The sequence below is a fragment of the Hemicordylus capensis genome, chromosome 3 (genome assembly GCF_027244095.1).
Source record: "Hemicordylus capensis ecotype Gifberg chromosome 3, rHemCap1.1.pri, whole genome shotgun sequence".
NCBI lineage: Eukaryota > Metazoa > Chordata > Lepidosauria > Squamata > Cordylidae > Hemicordylus > Hemicordylus capensis.
Genome location: NC_069659.1, coordinates 59,329,181 through 59,350,087, shown reverse-complemented (window position 1 = coordinate 59,350,087; position 20,907 = coordinate 59,329,181).

Below are 20,907 nucleotides of genomic sequence, written 5' to 3'. Positions count from 1 at the left end.
AACAACTTGACGCTTTTTATTTCTTGACTGCATCTTTATGTTCTTCAGATGTGTTTATTAAATCTAACCTCTTGACTAAGTAAACCAGATTTGGAGATGATTCCTCTAATTGATTTATCTCATCCCACATTGATGAGTTTGCCCTTGTGGCTAAACAATCAAAGAGTACAATTCTTGAAGAACTGTGTGATTAGAGATTGAATGCTATCAGAGACTTAACTTAACAACCCAGGTAGATTTCTGAACTCTTGATTTCTATACTACTTAATAGGTGGCAGTGATGTATAAGAATTAGTTTAATCAAAGTGGTAAAGCGGAAGCAACTAAATCTCCATTTAACCCATTTTACTTTTAGGATGCTGTAGTAAAGAGAGGTGTTAACTCGCAAAAGACTCCAGGTCCATCACATCAGAAAACTCAACTGCTGCCTTTAGGGGAAACATTTACATCTCATAAAAGAAATAAGTAACAACAGTGCATAATTTATTACATTTAAAAGTGCAGAAAAGTTTGCTGATTGGAGCACACAAGATGGCGGATGTTCAGTTGGAACATTTTGAGCCTGGCTATGCATTTTATAAGCTAGTTTGGGTCTTTAGGTCCATTCAAGCCAACCCTTCCTGTATTTCCACTGCTCCTCACACTTCCCACCAGAGCTGTGATAGCTGACCCAAGGATGTTGGAGCAATTAACTAAGAGAACTGAATGGATGCTGTAACAACCCTATGCTGCTCTGTAGGTCAGCACAAAAAATGTTTTACCTGGTGCAATTTTTAAGGACTCTGTCTGAACCTGAATTGTACACTATTACATTGTGAATACACAATTATGAATGGACATTCATTAATTCGGCATTCAGCCATTGTGACTGTGTATTTATGGGATTTCAGCAGCAACTGGTTGACACAATGTTGGGAACCCCTGCACTATTGTATACAATTATTTTCTTCTATGATCCCCAATATCAGATATGTTACTGGTCAGGCAATTGCTTTCGAAATGAGGCCCTCCATTAAATGCTTTCAATGTACTTTTTATTACTTTCATGCCTAAATTATTTAATGCAAAATGGAGGTTTCATTCAAGATTTATAGGAGATGAAGCAAAGCTTTGATCCCACTAGTTCAACCCATGTGATGTCCTGTCTTATGGAAAAATACAAAAATGGGTCAGATACAATTATAGGTTTCCATTTTACTTCAAGAGAATGTTTATTAAATGCTTTACAGGTATCCATTTTATTATACGTCCATTACTTAACAGTGTGCAAACTCAAAGATATTTCAGTTCTGAGTGCATGAGGCAATCCAAATAAGAACACTGAGTAACAACAGAGAACTGATCTTTGCATCATTCACCCCTGGTTTGGAAAGTCTAAAATACCTTGAGCATGAGATTAGACATCCTAAACCTCAAATATGGATATATGCAAGTGTCTTATTCTGAATTATATTATAGGTCCAGTAAACCAAATATTGTCTGCTGTGACTGCCAGCATCTCTCAGAGTCTGAAGTCCTTCCCAGTCCTGCTAGATGAGATTATTTTTAACTGTATATGTATATGATTGAACCCAAGAGTTTGGGACATTCTGCATGCAAAGCATATGCTCTGCCATTTAGCTCTGATCCTTCCCATATAGATAGTGGCCAATGTGCTTCTGAGCCACCCCTGCAGCTGTAGCTTCCCACTGCCAGCAATCTACTTAAAAGTAGCACACCCACACTTCCAGAGTACTATTTACATTACTTCCAGTGTAAGTAGCACTCCAAAAATGTCGCATACTATGTGCTGCTGAACTCTTGTCCAGGTAATTCCTGAGGAGCCCACAGAAGTATGGGCAGCTTGGAAATGCCTGCGTTACACTGAGGAACATGTGGACTAGCAGATATAAAATGACTTCATTTGTGATCATCATCCACAATTTTTTCACCCCAAAGATAGGCCCCCTTCAGACGTAACGTGGAACCACGTGTCCAATGGGCCCGCAGTTCCATGTCCCCCTGCCCTCACTCTCCAGTCCACTTTCGGATGTGCAGGAGAGCTGCCTCTCTGCAGTCAGCGAGACTGCAGAGAGGTGGGGGAACCAGCTGTGCAGCCTTCCTTCTTTACAGAAAGACAGCCTGCAAAACCAATTGGCCAGAGTGAGGGAGGAGCTTCCTCCCTCAACTCCAGCTCCATGGGACCGAAACTGCGGATGTAATGCTGGCACAGCAGAACCAGAGTTGGAGGTGCCAAAACTCCACTCTGAACGCGAAGCTGCAGCTGCGATTGCATTTACAGCTAGGGATGTGTGAACCGTCCCAGCGTTCTGGCATTCCGGTCTGGGGGTTCGGGAGTTTGTGGTCAAACCAAACCACCACCACCCAGCTCCTTCGGACCGGAACCAGAACACCGGGTCTGGTCTGGCCGGTCCACGAATTTATTTATTTTTAACATTAAACAAAACAATAGGTACCTTTAGCCCCTTCAGGGGGGTTGCTGAGGCCGCAGGGGGGGTCTGCGTGGGTTCCCTCTCCCCCCGCTGGCCATCCTGATCACCGCCACAGCCCACCGCAGCCGGGTAAATAACCATTTTCAGCCCTTTTGGGCCTCCGTGTGAGCATGCATGTGCCAATGCCCTCTGCGAGGCCAGGCGGCTGCCGCCAAAATGGTGGCCGCCGTGCTCATACAGAGGCCCGAAAGTGCCGAAAATGGTTATTTACCTGGCCATGGTGGGCCACAGCGGTGATCAGGATGGCTGGCGGGGGGAGAGGGAAGCCACATGGACCTCCCCCCCCCCCACGGCCTCAGCAAGCCCCGCCCCCCTAATGGGCTAAAGGTACCTATTGTTTTATTTAATGTTAAAAAATATTCGTGGACCGGTCCAAGACTGGACTGGACCAGGGGGGGTTTCGACGGGGGCCAGACCGAACTGGCCCGGTTTTGTTCAAGGCCGGTCCGGCCTCCAACCGAACCGGGCCAGTTGGTTCCATGCACACCCGTATTTACAGCTACTATAATGTACGGGGGCGGAGGGCAGGACTTCACTGTCAATCACCCCAGTTAGAATGAAATTTTTGCAGAATTAACAAGCTTCATGCAGATTTACAGCTGAAACCAATCTAATTATTTTCTTTTACATCGTGTATGTTTAATTTTTTTAAAAAATCTGCTTAAGTGTGTGACATAAAAAACCTATATCTATCTATATTTCTCACCTGTATTTCTCTGTCATATACCCATGCAGAATTATTTCTTTTTTAAAATGTAAAGCATTTTGCTCATTTAAATGTATTGTGAAATTAATTTTTCTTCATTTCTGATGTCTTCTTTAGTAATTGTACTTCTTTTAATATAAAATATAAACACTTAGAAATGAAAGGATGGATCTGTAATTAACTGCTCCTGGGAAGAAATATGTTCAAAAATGCCATTTACATTTTGAATAAGGTTAATGGATTTCAGTATCTTTCCCTTAATAGCTTTGACCCAAGTTGGAGGAAAACTGTGCAGTCTTAATTATTCAACCATCTATTAGACGAGGCTGCATGTGGAACTTCACAACAAACGAAAGAGTTGCCTGCTAACTAGGATTAAGCCACAGCTACTTGTCTAATTTCATATTCATTTTTGTGACTGCTGAAAAGCATTTCCCATTTGCCTGATGGTCTTGGAGCTAGAGGAAACATCAACGTTGTATTTCTCTCCTAAAGAAGATATCAAGCAAGAGAACACAAGAAATAATAAATACATAAATACATAAATCACCAAGAAAACAAGAGTGGAAGGCATCAAGGAAAGACAGGGCAGTAATAATGGGTGACTTCAATTACCAACACATACGTAGATTGAGTAACGTCACAGTCAGGTAATGACAAAGAGGTCAAATTTCTAGATATGCTGAATCTGTGCCATAGTTCCAAGTAGCTCTTTAAACCAACCAGAGAAAAAATTTACTCCTGAGTGGCACCCAGGACCTGGTGTGTGATGTTAGTGTCATCGACCCTTTAGGGAATAGTGACCATAATGCGATCAAATTGAGCATACATGTGGGGAGAGAATCACCAAGGAAGTCTAACACAGACACTTTGAATTTCAGAAGAGGAAACTTCTCCAAAATGGTGAAAAGAAAGCTGAAAGGGAAATTCAGGAGAGTAACTTCACTCCAGAATGCATGGAGTTTACTCAAAACTGCAATACTAGAAGTCCAGTTAGATTGTATACCCCAAAGGAGGAAAAGTACCACTAAGTCCAGGAGGATGCCAGCATGGCTAACAGGTAACATCAAGGAAGCCATAAAAGGGAAGAAGACTCCCTTCCAAAATTGGAAGGCCTGCTGAAATGAAGAGAACAGGAAGGAACACAAATTCTGGCAAAAGAAATGCAAGACAAAAAGAGAGTTTGAGGAACATTTAGTTAAAAGCATCAAGGGGAATAACAAAAACTTGTTTAAATGCATCAGATGTAGGAAACCTGCCAGGGAGGTTGCTGGACCATTAGACAATGATGGAGTGAAAGGGATTATTAAGGAGGATATGGAGGTTGCAGAGAAGTTAAATGAGTTATTTGCATCTGTCTTCTTGGCAGAGGACACTAAGCATATACCTTTTCCTGAACCAGACTTTTCAGGGATGGAGGCTAAAGAACTGGGTCAGATAGAAGTGACAAGAGTTGATGTTCTAAACTGTCTAGAAAAATGGAAAGCCAGCAAATTGCCAGGGCCAGACAGAATCCATCCAAGAGTCCTTAAAGAACTCAAATGTGAAATTGCTAACCTCCTTGCAAAAATATATAACTTATCCCTGCAATCAGGCTCTGTACCGGAGGACTGGAAAGTAGCAAATGTAACACTGATTTTCAAAAAGGGATCCAGGGGTGATCCAGGAAATTACAGACCCGTTAGCTTAACGTCTGTTCCAGCCAAATTGATGGAAAGCATCCTCAAGGATAAAATTGTAAAGCACCTAGAAGAACAGGCCCTGCTGGGGAAGAACCAGCATGGCTTCTGCAAAGGTCAGTCTTGCCTCACCAACCTTTTGGAGTTCTTTGAGAGTGTCAGCAGGTATGTGGATGAAGGTGACCCAGTTGACACAGTATCCTGGACTTCCAAAAAACTTTCGACAGAGTTTGTCATCAAAGACTCTTGAAAAAACTTAGCAGTCATGGGATAGGGGGACAAGTGTATGTGTGAATTGCTAACTGCTTGAAGGATAGGGAACAGAGGGTAGGTATAAATGGAGGTAGGGATGTGCGTTTTGTTTCGGATACAAAACGTTTTGTGCACAAAACAGGCCATTTCGGCTGTTTTGTAGCCAAAACAAAACACCCAATGCTTAAAACAGAAAATTTTGTAGCCAAAACAAAACGTCCCTGTTTCGGATACAAAAATCTTTGTTGTTTCGGCTGTTTTGGAACTCCATTTTGCAATCCCAAAAAATCTTTCTCCTTCAGTCTCCATTTTGAGTTTTGACATCTGTTTGAATTTCCAGCCCTTCCAGCCTGCAGATTGGCCAGCAGGGGAGCGCGGGGTCTGGGGTTGCAGCAGGGGAACGCGGGGTCTGGGGTTGCAGCAGGGGAGCACAGGGTCTGGGGTTGGAGGAGCACAGGGAGGGGTCTGGGGTTGGAGGAGCGCAGGGCGGGGTCTGGGGCTGGAAGAGCACAGGGAGGGGTCTGGGGCAGGAGAAGCACAGCATGGGGTCTGGGGTCGAAGGAGCGCAGCGCGGGGTCTGGGGTGGCGGCAGCGCAACGCGGGGTCTGGGGCAGTGGCAACGCAGTGCGGGGTCTGGGGTGGCGGCAGTGCAGCATGGGGTCTGGGGCAGCGGCAGGGGAGTGCAGGGCTTTGGGGGGCAGCAGGGGAGTGTGGGGCTTTGGAGTGGCGGCAGGGGAGCGCGGGGCTTTGGGGCTGCGGCAGGGGAGCATGAACTTTGGGGTTGCAGCAATTGAATTTAAAAAGTTGTGTGTGGTGTTTGTTGATTGTTGTTGTTTCACACTCTTGTGTGTGGATAAATTGCATTTCTGGGGGGGATGTGAATGTGCGTGACCAAAATGTGTTCTTTGCAAAGCTCTGCGGGTGTTGTAGATGTGTGATGTTGATGTTATTTTGGAGGGGGAAGAGTGGGTTGGGTGGTAGTGCCCCAATGGGTGCCTGCTACCACCTAGGTTTCAGAGTGATTGGGCAAAGGGCTCAATATTATTTGATTTTTGAAGTGAAGTTTACTCTTTTCCCCTATAGTGAAGAATGGAGGTTTCAGCAGTCCCAGAACTGCACATGTGGGGCACTTGGGTGGCCCAGAGAGAGTGGTGGCATAGTGAACATAGGGTGCCAACTACCTCCATGGCTTGATAACCCATGGTGTACTGGGTTCTGTTGTTTTGGAAGTGTTCTGAGTGTAGATTCTCTGGTTGCATATGAGATTTTCAATGAGAAACCATGAATCCACTCTCATTTGCTACTGCTAATAGCAAAAAAACAAACAAACAAAAAACCTTAAAGACACATAAACTTAAAAAAAAAAATTTAAATCAACCCTTTGCCCATTTTCTTGGAAATTGGGGTGGTAGCCTCCACCCATTAGGCACTACCACCTCACCCCACTCTTTTGACCCCACGACCCATTTTTCCGATCCAAATATATTTGGATTTGGATTCGGATAAATTTGGATCCAAATCGAATCTGGGCTGATTCGGATGGGTCAGATTCGGACACAAATCCAAACGGGGGTGTTTCGATTCAGGTACAAAACGAATCACAAAAAATCGTTTCGTGCACACCCCTAAATGGAGGGTTTTCACAATGGAGGGAAGTAAGAAGTAGGGTCTCCCAAAGATCTGTATTCGGACCGGTGCTTTTTAATGTATTCATAAATGATCTAGAAGTAGGGGTAAGCAGCGAGGTGGCCAGATTTGCAGCTGACATCAAACTCTTTTGGGTAGTGTAATCCAAAATGGATTGTGATGAGCTCCAATAGGATCTCTCCAAATTGGGTGAGTGGGCAATAAGATGGCAATTGTGGTTCTGTTGGCAAGTGTAAAGTGATACACATTGGGATGAAAAACCCCAACTTCAAGTATACGCTGATGGGATCTGAGCTGTAAGTGACTGACCAGGAGAGGGATTTTGGGGTTGTGGTGGATAGCTCGTTGAAAGTGTCAATTCAATGTGCAGCAGCTGTGAAAAAGGCCAATTCCATGCTAGGGATCATTAGAAAGGGGAATGAAAATAAAACTGCTTATATTACAATGCCCTTATACAAAACTATGGTGCAGCCACACCTGGAGTACTGCATACAGTTCTGGTCACCACATCTAAAGAAGGACATTGTAGAACTGGAAACGGTGCAAAAGAGGGCAAGCACAGTGATCAGGGGCCTAGAGCACCTTTCTTATGAGGCAAAACTGCAACACCTGGGGCTTTTTAGTTTAGAAAAAAATATGACTGAGGGGAGACATGATAGAGGTCTATAAAATCATGCATGGTGTGGAGAAAGTGGATAGAGGTAAATTTTTCTCCCTCTCACATAACACTAGAACCAGGGGTCATCCCAAGAAACAAATTTCCAGCAAGTTTAAGAAGAACAAACAAAAGTACATTTCTACACAATGCATAATCAACTTGTGGAATTGTCTGTCACAAGATGTGGGGAGAGCCAGCAACTTGGATAGCTTTAAGAGTGGTTTGGATAACTTCCTGGAGGAGAGGTCTATCAATGGCTACTAGCCTCCTCTAGCCTCAGAGACAGGATGCCTCTGAATACCAGTTGCAGGGGAATAACAGGAGGAGAGAGGGCATGCCCTCAACCCTTATCTTTAGGCTCGCAGTGGCATCTGATGGGCCACTGTGTGAACCAGGATGCTGGATTAGTTGGGCCCTGATTGAGCAGGGCATTCCCTGTGTCCAAGTGTGTATTCATCTGAAGGCATGAAACCACTGTCTTGTCACCCAGCTATGGGTTGCTTTTCAACCCCAAACCTGAATTTGAACCTTGAGTTTGCAATGAGAAACAGGATGCTGGACTACATGGGCCATGGGCCTGATCCAGCAGGGCTATTCTTAAAGGGCCATTGCTTCGTCCAAATTCAGCTGCTGCCATTACCTGGGTTTTGTACTGTGGCTTTGCCTGAAACCATGGAGAGGGCAGCTTAGAGCAGCCCAAAAACGCATCAGATCTATGCCGGTCATGCTTCTCTCTGGCTGCCTCTCCAAGGAGTTTCCATTAGGGATATGCACGAATAGATTTTTTCGATTTGATTTGTACCTGAATCGAATCAACACTGATTTGTTTTGAGTCCAAATCTGGCCACTGGGGCGATTTGTTTTGTCCACAAATCTCCAGAAACAGGGAAATTTGGGTGGAAATCAAGTCAAGTCAATCTTTATTTACAGTCATTGACCAAATAAGGGTGCAAATCGTTTTGTATCCAAATAGATTTGCACAGACATCTCTTCTCCTATGAGGCAGAAAGGCAGAATGGTGGCTGGCTGCCTCCTTAAGTACATTTGAAAACCCCTCCTTCAAACTTGCCCCACCCTTGTCCCTTCTTTGATCATTCCTCTAGCCAATGAGGGGTCAGTCACCTCTGGCAACACAATATTTGAATGGAAACGAACCAATCTGGAACCAGGGGGGAATCGCCAGTCATTGTACACTGTAAGTCACCAATCTGAAGCTTGGGTGGGATTTTTTAAAAAAATTCCTGACACAAAATGGAGACAGCGAGAGAGATTGCCACAAGGGGCTATCACAGGGGCAATTTGTTTTGTCCACAAATCACCCCAAATAGGTCGATTTGGGTAAAAAATATTTTGTACCTGAATCGATTTGCACATCCCTAGTTGCCATACCCTTCACAGTCTCCGCACTTCTGCCATTGCCTGGCAACAGGGATGAGGCATCACCACATCCCAAGCTTTAATGCATTTAAAGAGAGAGAACTACAATGGAGAAAGCCCATTTTCCACTGCATATTGTGGTTCACCCCTTTGTCAATTTGCACAAAAAGGATGGGATGACAGGATGGGCACAGCAGGAGAGGTCTCCAGCAATTAAGGACTGCAGGAACATATGCACAAATATATGGAGCCCCTGTGACACCAGGAACTAGACAACTCTGAAGCAGGATGTGCTCTCTTGTTTCCACTAGCCCGGAGTCACAAGGGCATTGTCGTTCTGGAAGTAGATCTTCCTATATCAACCCTCAAGCACAGCTGAAGGAAGAACATGGCATGATTCCAGAGTGAAGGCCCTCCTGTGCTTTGGGACTTCCAGTTGTGTTATGTATGCCAAGTGGGAGGCAGAATACCTGAGTCCTTCACTGATGGGGAAGTTTGGGACCCTGTCTATGTCAGATTGCCTATTATGTGCTGTTTGATGAGAGCTTTGCCTGATCATAGTCCATGTCAAATAGGAGGGAGGGGGAGAGGCCCAGGGATGAAATTTTAATCTTGATTGTCCATTTCCAGCTGGATTGGAAGTCATCACTCAAGGTTAGTGGGGCAAGACCAAAGAGAGAAAAACTACTCCTCAAAAGCACATGGAAAGTCAGTATTTGGTGGGTTATTTTAATAATTCAGTACCTATGTAGTGGCCTGTATTTATAAAAAGGGGACAGAAAGATAGTCTAAGCCAGTAGCTGAATATGGCAATCCACACCGCAGCCTCCACTCTAATCAAGCCTGTCTCCAGTCGCAAGGTGGCATTAGAGACACATCTTGGGACTTGAAGGGCTGTTCTTAGGAATTTTGATTGCACAAGCTCTAATGGGGCAAAATTGGAAAAGGGACCCAGTTGGGCACTGTAGATAAGCTGTGCTAGTGCCTTGGCTTTGAACAATTGAAGTGCTGTGGGTATATAATGGCTCCCTCTAGACCAGGGCTGCTCAACTTCGGCCCTCCTGCAGATGTTGGCCTACAATTCCCATAATCCCTGGCTTTTGGCCACTGTGGCTGGGGATTATGGGAGTTGTAGTTCAAAAACAGCTGGGGGGCCTAAGTGGAGCAGGCCTGCTCTAGACGGAAGGAATTTAAGGATGTCAGATGTACTCCTCTGTGCATTTTGAGTAACATAGTTCTCATGAGCTTTCCTAGTGCTGGAGGAATTAAGGACTACCCTCAAAGTGCGGGAGCAACCTCCCCCCTGGGGAAAGGTACCCTAGCAATACTTTTTATGGTCCCAGTGACTGCCACAAACCAGGAGTCCTAACACACACACCCCAACAGTCTTGTCTCCCTGCAACTCATACCCATACCTATGTGAGCTTTCCCCCCCTGCTTGGCCGCAAGCCTTGCCAGGGAACACTGAAAAGCAGTGGGTGCCTTGCCCCAAGATGTCCACAGCAGCCACTTTACACATGCCACAATGCCAGTCCTAGCCCCGTACATCTGGCTGTGAACATGGGATCAATACCCAGTCTTGCCCAACTCTGCCCACACGAAACTGCTTGAACACATGGGATGGAATTAACTCCTTGGAAGTCTGCAAAGGTTGAGTGGAAATGAAAAGGAACAGGGTAAGAGTTCTATTGTTAACCAGATATACCAGGAGCCCCATATCAGTGGGGGCCCCTAATGTTGGATAGCCTACCTCATGAGAGTGCAGTCTAATGTAAACCTGAAGCTCATGGAGCCTCTGGTCCTCCCCAGTGGACTGGCCCTCTCATGAGAAGGCTAATCCCTGGCTAGCAAGCCGACATGGGGGTAGGAGTGTGTTGGGGCTTCTTGGACTGTTTGGCCTGGGTCTTTGAGTTCCAAGAGCATCCTTTGTCACAGTCACAGGATCCTTTGCTTGCCTTCCTAGGAAGTCATCATGATCCCTTCATGGAATAACAGAAAATTAGTGCCCCTTCCATCCCCTGGTACCAGTGCTTGTGCTTGTATGAGACTGTGTGGCTGCAGGGCTCTTGCAAGGGTGGCGGTGCAAGTGGTGTGAGGAAAGGGTCAAAATGAGTTTTCCCTACTGAGGGTGGGTGATCAATGTTGAGAAGGCACAATCACATGGGGCACACCCCTTTAAAGATTGTGGCCAATGGTTGCTGCTCTGCTTACATCCTGACAACTTGCCAGCGGTCTGGCAAAGCGAGCGGCACAAGGCCTGCTGGGATACAGCCTTGGTGGACCAGGAAGAGAGAGCCCAGAAAGTAGAGGTTAAGAAACCACAGCTGGATGATCATCTGCAGGACAATTTGTGGGTTGACACAGTAGCCACAGGTTTGTCTACCTGAGGTTTCACGCTATGTCTGAAGGTGCCCTCTGTATGGCAGAAGAAAATTCCATAGAAAATTGTTTCCTAGATAGGATATAAGTGATTTCTGTGGGCTGGTTCAGACATCACATGGAATCTCAGTGAAATTTAACAAAGGTTTCTGAAGTAAACCAAGAAAGGCACTGTAGACGATCAGCAATCTTGGCTCATTCTCATAACCATGGTTTGTAAGTGCCCTGCCCGTTGTCTTCACCTCCCAGGAAGGGCCATATGCAATTTCAGGCTGCCTTGCTCTGCCCTGTTCTTGGGAAGTTCTTGCCCTGTCACCCACTTCCCAACCATTGGTCCCAATTACAAATGGGGCATGTTTGCCTTAAAGAAGCTCCCTTGGCTCCTTCTGCCTGCTCCCAGATTTCTACAGATGTTCTCAGCTCCCTACAGATGGCAAGTGCCACATCTCCGATTTTTCAGCTGTAAAGTCACATCAAGCACTGTTAACCATTTCCCGTCTCCTCATACACTAACTGAACATAACACTAATGCCAAATGGAGAAGCCGAGAGATGCTGAAATGCGCCAGAAGAGAGAATGAAGTAATGGAAGGACAAGATTCAGTACAAATCCATGATCTTGTTTTAAGTGGTGAGAGGGGATAGGCAAAAGAGAATGCTGTTAAAAGGTAGAAGGAAGGCAACGTGTCAGGAATTGCATATATGAGCAAAGGGAGATGGGCTGACTGAACACATAGACAAGAGAGAGTTGCCGGGGTGCAAGGGTAAAGAGAGGAAAATTTCCTGTGGGTGAAGCATTACCAGGGAAAGAGAGGGGGAGTTTTAGGGGAGCAGTGACAGCTGGTGTACTTGGAGTGGGGGGCCTGGAGGGCTGGGTAGGTGTGTGCACAAAAGGATGCAGCTGCATCTCTTCCTCTCTCTTCCTACCACACCCCAACTCTCTCTCTCTCTCTCTCTCCTTGCCCCAACTTGGTTTTAACTTGATCCACACATGCTGGTGATTCACCAGGTGGCTGTTTCCATGTGCCTTTTCAAAGAGGAAGTCTGTACTTCTGCTCTCCTTTTTCAGGAGGAATAGAAGAGAAGTTACTGTTGGTTAAGGATTTGTTAAACCAAAAAAATGTATGGAAACGGTTCAATTTAATACAGACTTGCACAATGTATTTATCAATTGTGATGTAGAAGGATATGTTTGAATGGCAGCATTGCAGAATTCAGGGTCCGAATTATGGGCCATGATAAAGCATCTAATAATGAGGCATTATCACTGTTAGAGATTTTATACTTTCATTTTATACCATGCTGCAGTGGGGAGCTAGATGAAAGCCCACCTGCTTGCTTGCATTATTCAAACACTTGAAGGGACTCATGGCAGGAGCAATTTCTACTAACAGATATATTCTGATTTCATTAAAGGGCCACAATAATCCCATAACCTAGGGAAATTCTCACCATTCGTAGCTAAAACAGGCCTGGCTTGACGTTTGATTGCAACATTACACATCCCTTGGAGTTATTACTTCATCTAGTTAGCAGAGAAATAAAAAGCCCTAGAAGTGCCCAGGAGAGATCACTATGTGTCCTATCAGTAGGATATATTGGATGATGAGGATACAATGATTTCACTCTAATTGGGAATTTTACTGTTTTAATGGGAACGTAGAGGTGAAATATTCTTGGCATGCTTTTGAACTAATTAGGAAAATTACTTAGGGCACCATGCTGTGCATTATTTTGCAACAATGTAAAAGCTTTACTGAGACATCAGTTTAACCTCAGTGTTGCAGACAAACTGCTTGTGCTTAAACAATCTGATTTAAATTATAAGAATGATCAGCGGTCTCATCTCTGACATGCTGCATGCTTGACTCTAAGAGGTTGTAGCACTTGTTAATTATTTGTAATCAAGTGTAGAAAAACCATAATTAGTATTCAACTCCTCTTGCCCTCAGCCTAGAAATGATCTTTTTCCTCACATTTAACACTCGCTACGCAGAAATACTTCAGAGTGTAGGTGCCCATGTGAACACTTTTTATAAATACAGGCCACTAAATAGATACTGAATTATTAAAATAAGCCACCAAATACTGGCTTTCCACATGGTTCAGATTTGAACCTGTTTGCACACCCTTAACATGCACACACAAGGGAGCACGTGAGCAATGGGTTATGCATGCACGCTTGCATACCACCAACGGGGGGGCATGTGCCAGGGGTGAACCCAGGCCCCTTTGGCACTAGTTACATCCCTGAATGTTTCTTTGTTAAGGATATAACTCGAGGCATTGGAACGTGAACACCCTCTTGCTTCCTGTATAAATTACCATGGGGAGGTACATAATTGCAAGCCATTTCTCTCCCGGCTGCACAATTTCCCACAGCGTCCTTTAAAGCAGAAATATTTATTCTCCCCTATTCTATTACAAACCTGTTAGCAACAGCACTCGAAAGCTTGCATCACTGAATGCTAATAACCTTTAGCATTAATACAAGAGTAAAAATCTATCAAAGATCTACATTTTCAGAGGAAATTGTGATTCTTTTTGCTTTAAGTGGCCAAAGGGGGTTGCCTCAGTTCTCTGAAGTTACAACTCCTTTCTTTGGGCCTCCCTAAGCAGATGAAATTGCTAATAAGCCTAAAGTGACTCTGGCTGGCACCTATACAAACCTAATGCTGTTTAAAGGTCCTTTATTGGTAGTACAAGGCAGGCAAGCATGCCAAAGCATGTGGGGAGATCGGACCCCTTAGCTACCTGCCAAAAAAGTGAATGGAGGTGTCAATCCACACAAGAGAGTTGCAGTTCTTTTGTTACTTGATATCTATTACTCATCTAACAGCAGGTGGCTCCTTAGCACAATGCCAGACCCACCATCTCTTTCCTCTCTCAGGATTAGGGGCAATTTAGATTTTGCAAATTTTTCCCAGATGCATGTAATTTTAGCACCTGCTCACATCAAGCATTAAATTACCTTCTCCAACAGCTATTTATAACTATCAAGGGTTGACTGACAGCTATAATATGTTACATTGCTTTACAGAGTACAGTGGTCCCTCTACTTACGAAATTAATCCGTTCCGAATGCACATTTGTAAGTCGAAAAGTTCGTAAGTCGAAAAGCGGTTTCCCATAGGAATGCATTGGGAACGGATTAATGCGTTCCGGAGCCTAGAAAAAAGACCCAGACCCCCAGTAAGGCTTGCAAACTGCACAGGAACATTTCTTTTCAAGAATAAACAGGCAGTAAACAGGCAGGCAAGTCAAGGAAACCGCATGTAAAATTCGTAAGTCGAGGAAACCCCATCTAAAAATTTGTAAGTCGAAAAAACAGCATCTAAAACCGGATCTAAAACTGCCGTTTGTAACTCGAAAAATACTTATGTCGAGTAGTTCGTAAGTCGAGGGACCACTGTATTAGGAAGAGGCCAAGATGAAAACTTGGGGGAGGCTATATCACACACCATTTTGCCATGCTTTTCATATGTGCTATATAGCAAGGGACTTTATATTACTGAAGTTGGTGTTGCATGCATTCCATGTTATGTCTGTGCTACATCCAACTTAAAACTATTGCATGACAATCTACAATAATTCTGGACCTTCATGACTGCCTCCTAAAGAGCTCTGGAAATCAATGGTTAGATTGCTCAGTTACCATCTTTCCAGCAAACACGGGGCATTGCCAAACAGGCCTGAAGCCAAAAGTCCTGATCCATCAGAAACCCCATATTTCTTAAGATGCTTGAAAGTAGAGGGGTTTATTTCTCTTTTATTGATCAACCGTATTAAGGCTACAGTTCAGGCTTGGACTGGCCCACAGAGAACAGGACATATTCCCGGTGCTCCCCACCCACGTGGCAGCAGCAGTGAATACTCCCACCCTTAAGTACCCATTCTGCTCAAAACCTGGCGCCCTCCCCACATACATTCCACCGCCCTCTCAGTGCCCCCAGTGCAGCTCTGCTGCAGTTTAACTCAAAGATTCCCAGCCTTGGGTCCCCGAATGTTATTGGACTACAGTTCCCATCATGCCCAGCCAAAATGGCTGAAGGCTGATGGCCATTGTGGCTGGGGATGATGGGAACTGTAGTCCAACAACTTCTAGTGATCCAAAGTTGGGACCCCCTGGTTTAACTTCCATGTTTAGCATTTTCTGCTTGTAAATTATCTCCATGGAGCATTAAGACAGAACAATGTTTGATATCTGGGTCACAAGTTCAACTTCCAGGATAATGCACATACTCCTTGCAGCTGTCTGCAAGATAAATCAGCTGTCTGGATATTTCAGGTAAATATTGCCACCTGGAGTTCCACCCTCCCCAGTGTTTTATCTTTCTGATGATAGGACCTGCACCCTGAAGCAGCTGTTCTTGGCATTCGCCTGATGGAATACATATAAATATTCAGCAAGTGATAACTTACCACAGTATTTATGTAACCACATGAAAAGCCTGTAATGTCTGGCCAAGTGGTGATAATTTCGGGGGGTGGGTGGGTTTCATGGACCATTTTTAGTTAAAAATATATATATTCTACCTTATTCCCCCTCGGGGAAGTTCCTGGAGGTGGCGGGGGGGTGTTGTGGAGGTTCCCCCTCCCCCCACCGGCCTTTGTTATGCCCCTCCTCCAGCCAGTTTTCAGCCTTCTCCCAGTGGCCCGGTGGCCATTTTGGAGGCTGCACGCCTGCGCACTTGGCCTCTGCAAGGCCCTTAAGCAAGTCCATGAGATTGATCTCTCTGACTTTAATTTCTATTGAAGGTGTCTTTCAAGGTTTTCTGAACATTTTAAAAGGGTTTCCTTTTACTGCCCTAGACCTCTTTAGCCTGAAGTACATCTCTGAGTCGAAATCAGAAATATATCTATGGATGATGTGGGTTTTTCCCCACTATAGGGTTTTGGTTTTTGGTATTTTCTTTTGTTAAAAATATTGAACAGTGTACAATGAAATGAAGATGTAATGAAGATGAAATCTTTAGGCCTAATGAATAAGCCTAAGGAGTTCTTGCTATCTGCTCTTTTCTAGGGATGTGCATGAAATTGATTTTGTGTTCTGTTTTGAGGTCAAAACAAAATGCAAATGGCTGTAATCTTCCATCAAAACTACTGGTCCAATTGGTTGTTTCTACAAAACAAATGCAAAATGTTTCAAGCGTTTCAGTCATAGGGAACAATGGGGAAACCCGAAACACCCAATTGTTCCCCATGGTTAGCTCATAGGGACACCAAAGTGTATTTTGTGGTAGGGCATGATGGATGATACCTACCATCCAACCCACAAAAGAAACGGGCAACAGATTTTTAACAAATTTTTAACCTTTCCCCAAATCCCTATAGGATCCTTTGGGGGTTTGGAAGAAAGTTTAAAGATTTGTTAAAAATGGCCTGCTTGTCCATTTCTTTTGTGGGTTGGGTGCAGTGTTCCCTCTAAAAGGGATTCCCAGATGTTGTTGACTACAACTCCCAGAATCCCCAGCTACAATAGCTTTTTCTTGGGGATTATGGGAGTTGTAGTCAACAACATCTGGGAATCCCTGTTAAGAGGAAACACAGGTTGGGTGGTAGGTAGCACCCATCATGCCCTACCACACAACCCACTTTGATGTCCCTAGGAGCTATCCATTGGGAGCAATGGAGTGTTTCAGGTTTCCCCATTGTTCCCTATGGCCAGAACTGCACTCACAGAGAGCACCGCACATAACCTTTGCATTACAATTTGCAATGTGTTTTGCAACCCTGCCTTGAAAAACACTGCAGAAGCACACAGTAAAAGGGAAACTCCCAACACAGAACACACATTTCAAACACAGTCTAAAAATAGCAAAAAAGAACCACTGACCCAGAATCCACTGCCAGCCATAGTGCCTGCACTGCAGTAACATCATTAACACAAACTGTAGGGATGTGCAGAACCGGTTATTTTCGAACCTGGTTTGAAGAACTCAGCTGGTTAAAATGGACAGGATCCAAAAAAAGGGGTGCCAGCCAAGTTCAAGTCGAACTGGCCCTGATTCGAATGGAACCAGTTTAAGACCAATTTGACCAGTTTGACAGTTCTTGGGGCATGCTCTTAAAGGAGAATCCAGTGAGGTTCCCTTTTACAAGTAATGGGGGGAACACTGCCTTTAAAATGCTGATAATGTGCACAGAACCAGCTGGCCTGGTTTGGTTTGAGTCTGAACTGGACCCGAACTGGACCCGAATTGGACCGGGCAAGTTCGGTCAGGGGGTGGGTTCACAGATTTTTTGATTTTTTTAATCACCCCCCTCTGGGGGACTTCCTCTAGATGGTAGTGGGGTCACAGGGGTTCCCCCTCCCCCCGCTGGCCTCCTCGCCACCCTAACTAGCAGTTCGGCCAACTCTTTGGCCCGTTCTTCCCCCTCTGGTGCAGTGGCCATTTTGGAGGCTGGTGTGCCTTTGCAATGGCCTCTGCGTGGCCTGGGTAAGTGATTAAAAAAAATTTAAAGAAAGAAAGACACAATCGCAAACCCTCGGTGGTGTTCGGTCCAAAGTTGGACTGAATAGAGGGTGGTTTGGTTCAACCCTGAGCAGTCAAACTGATACGGTTCGACATTGAACACACTCAAAATTGAACCTGTTTCCACACACGTATCGGGGTGGTGAGAGGGCCCTTTGCTGATGTCGGCAGTGATGCAGTGGTAACACAGCTCCTCCAAGCTCTAGAACGGGTCCAATGCTCCAGTGCACATGTGCGGAGACCAGAACCAAGCCACGCTGGAGTGCAGAATCCGATCTGGAGCTCGGAGGAGCCATGCCACTGTGGCGGCAGTGGTAAGGTTCCCGCTCACCAGCCCCCATTAACAGTATTTTAAAGGCAGGGTTATTCTACCAAGAAAACCACATGGCTCTGTAGTCACCAGGAGTTGACACCGATTCGACAGCACAATCTTTCCTTTCCTCCTCCCCCTTTGCTTGTAAAGGGGAATCCTCACTGGATTCCCCTTTACAAGCTTTCCCCTTGAGCCAAATCAAACCAATTCTAAACCTGCTTGACCTGGTTTGACCCTCAGTCCAAACCAGTAGCCAGTTCAATTTGCTCCAGCTCGCGGGCCGGTGTACCAGTTTCAATTCTACTTGAATTTGAACTGAACTGCCGTAATCAGTTCCATGCACGCCCCTAACGATTTACTCTCCCGAACCCAATTATGACTTCTTAGGTTACTTCCTGGCATTGCACGCTTAACAGCAAGCATAGTCATACATTCAACTAGAGCAACCTCAGCCACATTTTGACTGAGTTAAGTGGCACAGAGGAGAAATGCTTGACTAACAAGCAGAAGGTTGTCAGTTTGAATCCCCGCTGGTATGTTTCCCATAGGAAGATGCTAAAAGGCATCATCTTATACTGCATGGGAGGAGGCAATGGTAAACCCCTCCTGAGCCCCTGGTGGCGCAGTGGTAAAACTGCCGCCCTGTAACCAGAACGGTTACAAGTTCGATCCTGACCAGGGGCTCAAGGTTGACTCAGCCTTCCATCCTTCCGAGGTCGGTAAAATGAGTACCCAGAATGTTGGGGGCAATATGCTAAAATCATTGTAAACTGCTTAGAGAGCTTCGGCTATAGAGCGGTATATAAATGTAAGTGCTATTGCTATTGCTGTATTCTACCAAAGAAAACCACAGGGCTCTGTGGGCACCAGGAGTTGAAATCGACTCGACGGCACACTTTACTTTACTTTACACCTTGCAATGCAGATTGCACAGCATACCAGAGCAGTGAATGAAGCACAAGTTAATCTCAAGGCCAGATGGAGTTCATCACAGCAATCACCAAGAAATATTACACACAGGAGCTACCACTGTCCATTTCTCGCCACAACACTATCTCACAAACAAAATAAACCACAACTCAAGGAAGGCAGGGACCAAAATTCTGCAGACTTTGTCAATCTGCAATCCAGCAAAACCAGATAGTTATAGCAGCAATAGCACAGCCTATTATACTCAGTGCTGAGAGAACCATAAGATCAAAGCTCCCACCCTTCTTTCCACCCTGCCTGCTACAGAGAGACAGGAGGACTGAGCAGTCATGGCCTGGGCAGCTCAGCACTGAGCTCGGCTGTCTGAAAGACTCAGTGTGTATTTTAGACAATACTGAGCTAGATAGACCTATGCTCTGCAAGAATAAAAAACTTCTAGACTCTTATCATGAGAAGAACTCTTCTTTTTTCTCTTCTTCTGCAGCATATATCCCACAACACTGCTGCCTGCCTGCCTGCCTGCCTGCCTGCCTGCCTGCCTGCATCTAAATAACACCATGGTCTCAGATTGGTGTTGGGTCCCAGCTGACAGCCTGACACATGGGTCAGGGCACCAGTCCATCTCATCATTGGCCATGGTGGTGGTGTGTGTGCATGTTTGCATGTGTCAGCAGCACTAATGGGCAGACTGTAACAGATCTAGGTTTGGGGTTGGCCAGAGTGGGGCAAATTGCCAGTGGTGTTGTAATAGGATAGGTGTGTGTGACTGTGAGTCACTCACTCTCCATGGCCAGTTTGGGATAGCCCACCAGGGGGAGGCTGGCCTTCAGGAAGACCAGCTGCTCCTCCAAGACAGCTTCCAAGCATGAATAAAGCAAGGAAGCCTCCACATCCCCGGCCATGGAGAACACTTTCTTGCAGAGGTGCACCAAGGTAATTTTGGAGCCTGGACCTAAAGGATTTTGGAGGCCCCCCCCCCGCCAGCTGCAAGTTAAGCATCATCCCCCTGTACACATATGCACAGACACACACACATGCTTAAATTATTTTAAATTATTTTAAATTTTGTCAGCAATTTTATTTACAGATCAAAGGGGTTGCCATGGGTTCTCCGGTAGCCCCAGACATTGCAATTTTGTTTATGAATTCTTTGGAGGTGAAATATTATTTGAATCCCCAATTTAATCCTCCCCCCCCCTCATATTTTCACATTTTGGAGATTTATAGATGATATTTTTTTTTATTTATACTAACCAAATAATGTTCAGGAGCACATCCTCATATTCAATTTTCGGGCCAATGGCATCAAAATGAGATACCTTTTTTGGACACGAAGGTCTGAGTTAATTCTTCAGGGATTCTTTCTTTTGGTGTATATAAGAAACCGACTGATAGGAGGAGTTATCTTCATTATTCCTCCTGGCATCCTAGAGAAATGAAGGATAGTATACCCTATAGCCAAGTGCTTAGGATTAAACGCATTGCAACAGACTCCATGGAGTCTGAAAAGGAAGCTAACATTATGTTGACCCAGTTCAAATGTAGGGGGTATCCACAAAGAACACTATACAAAGCAATCAGGATCAGAATTGTTTATCCATTCTAAAAGATCTTCAATGCATCACTTGACCTGGTCCCTTGAATTTTCCACTCTGGGGTACCAGGTCAAGAATATTATATGCCGTCATTGGCTTCTAGTTAAAGACTTCACTGGTTGCGATATTCCCCCTTGTATAGCTTTCCACAATGCAAGCAGATTAAGCAACATCCTAATAAGAGCTGATCTAGAGAGGATACAATAACATAGGGATGAGCCTTCTGGATCTTACCTTTGTGGTCATTGTAGGGTCTGCAATTTTGTAATCAATGACAAGCAGGTGTTCATTCCTACTATGGATAGCTCTATAACACTGGGATGTTTTGGTAATTGTAACACCAGGAATATTGTTTATTTGATTCACTGTTCTTGTCCCGCTATTTACACCGGAATGAGCACTAG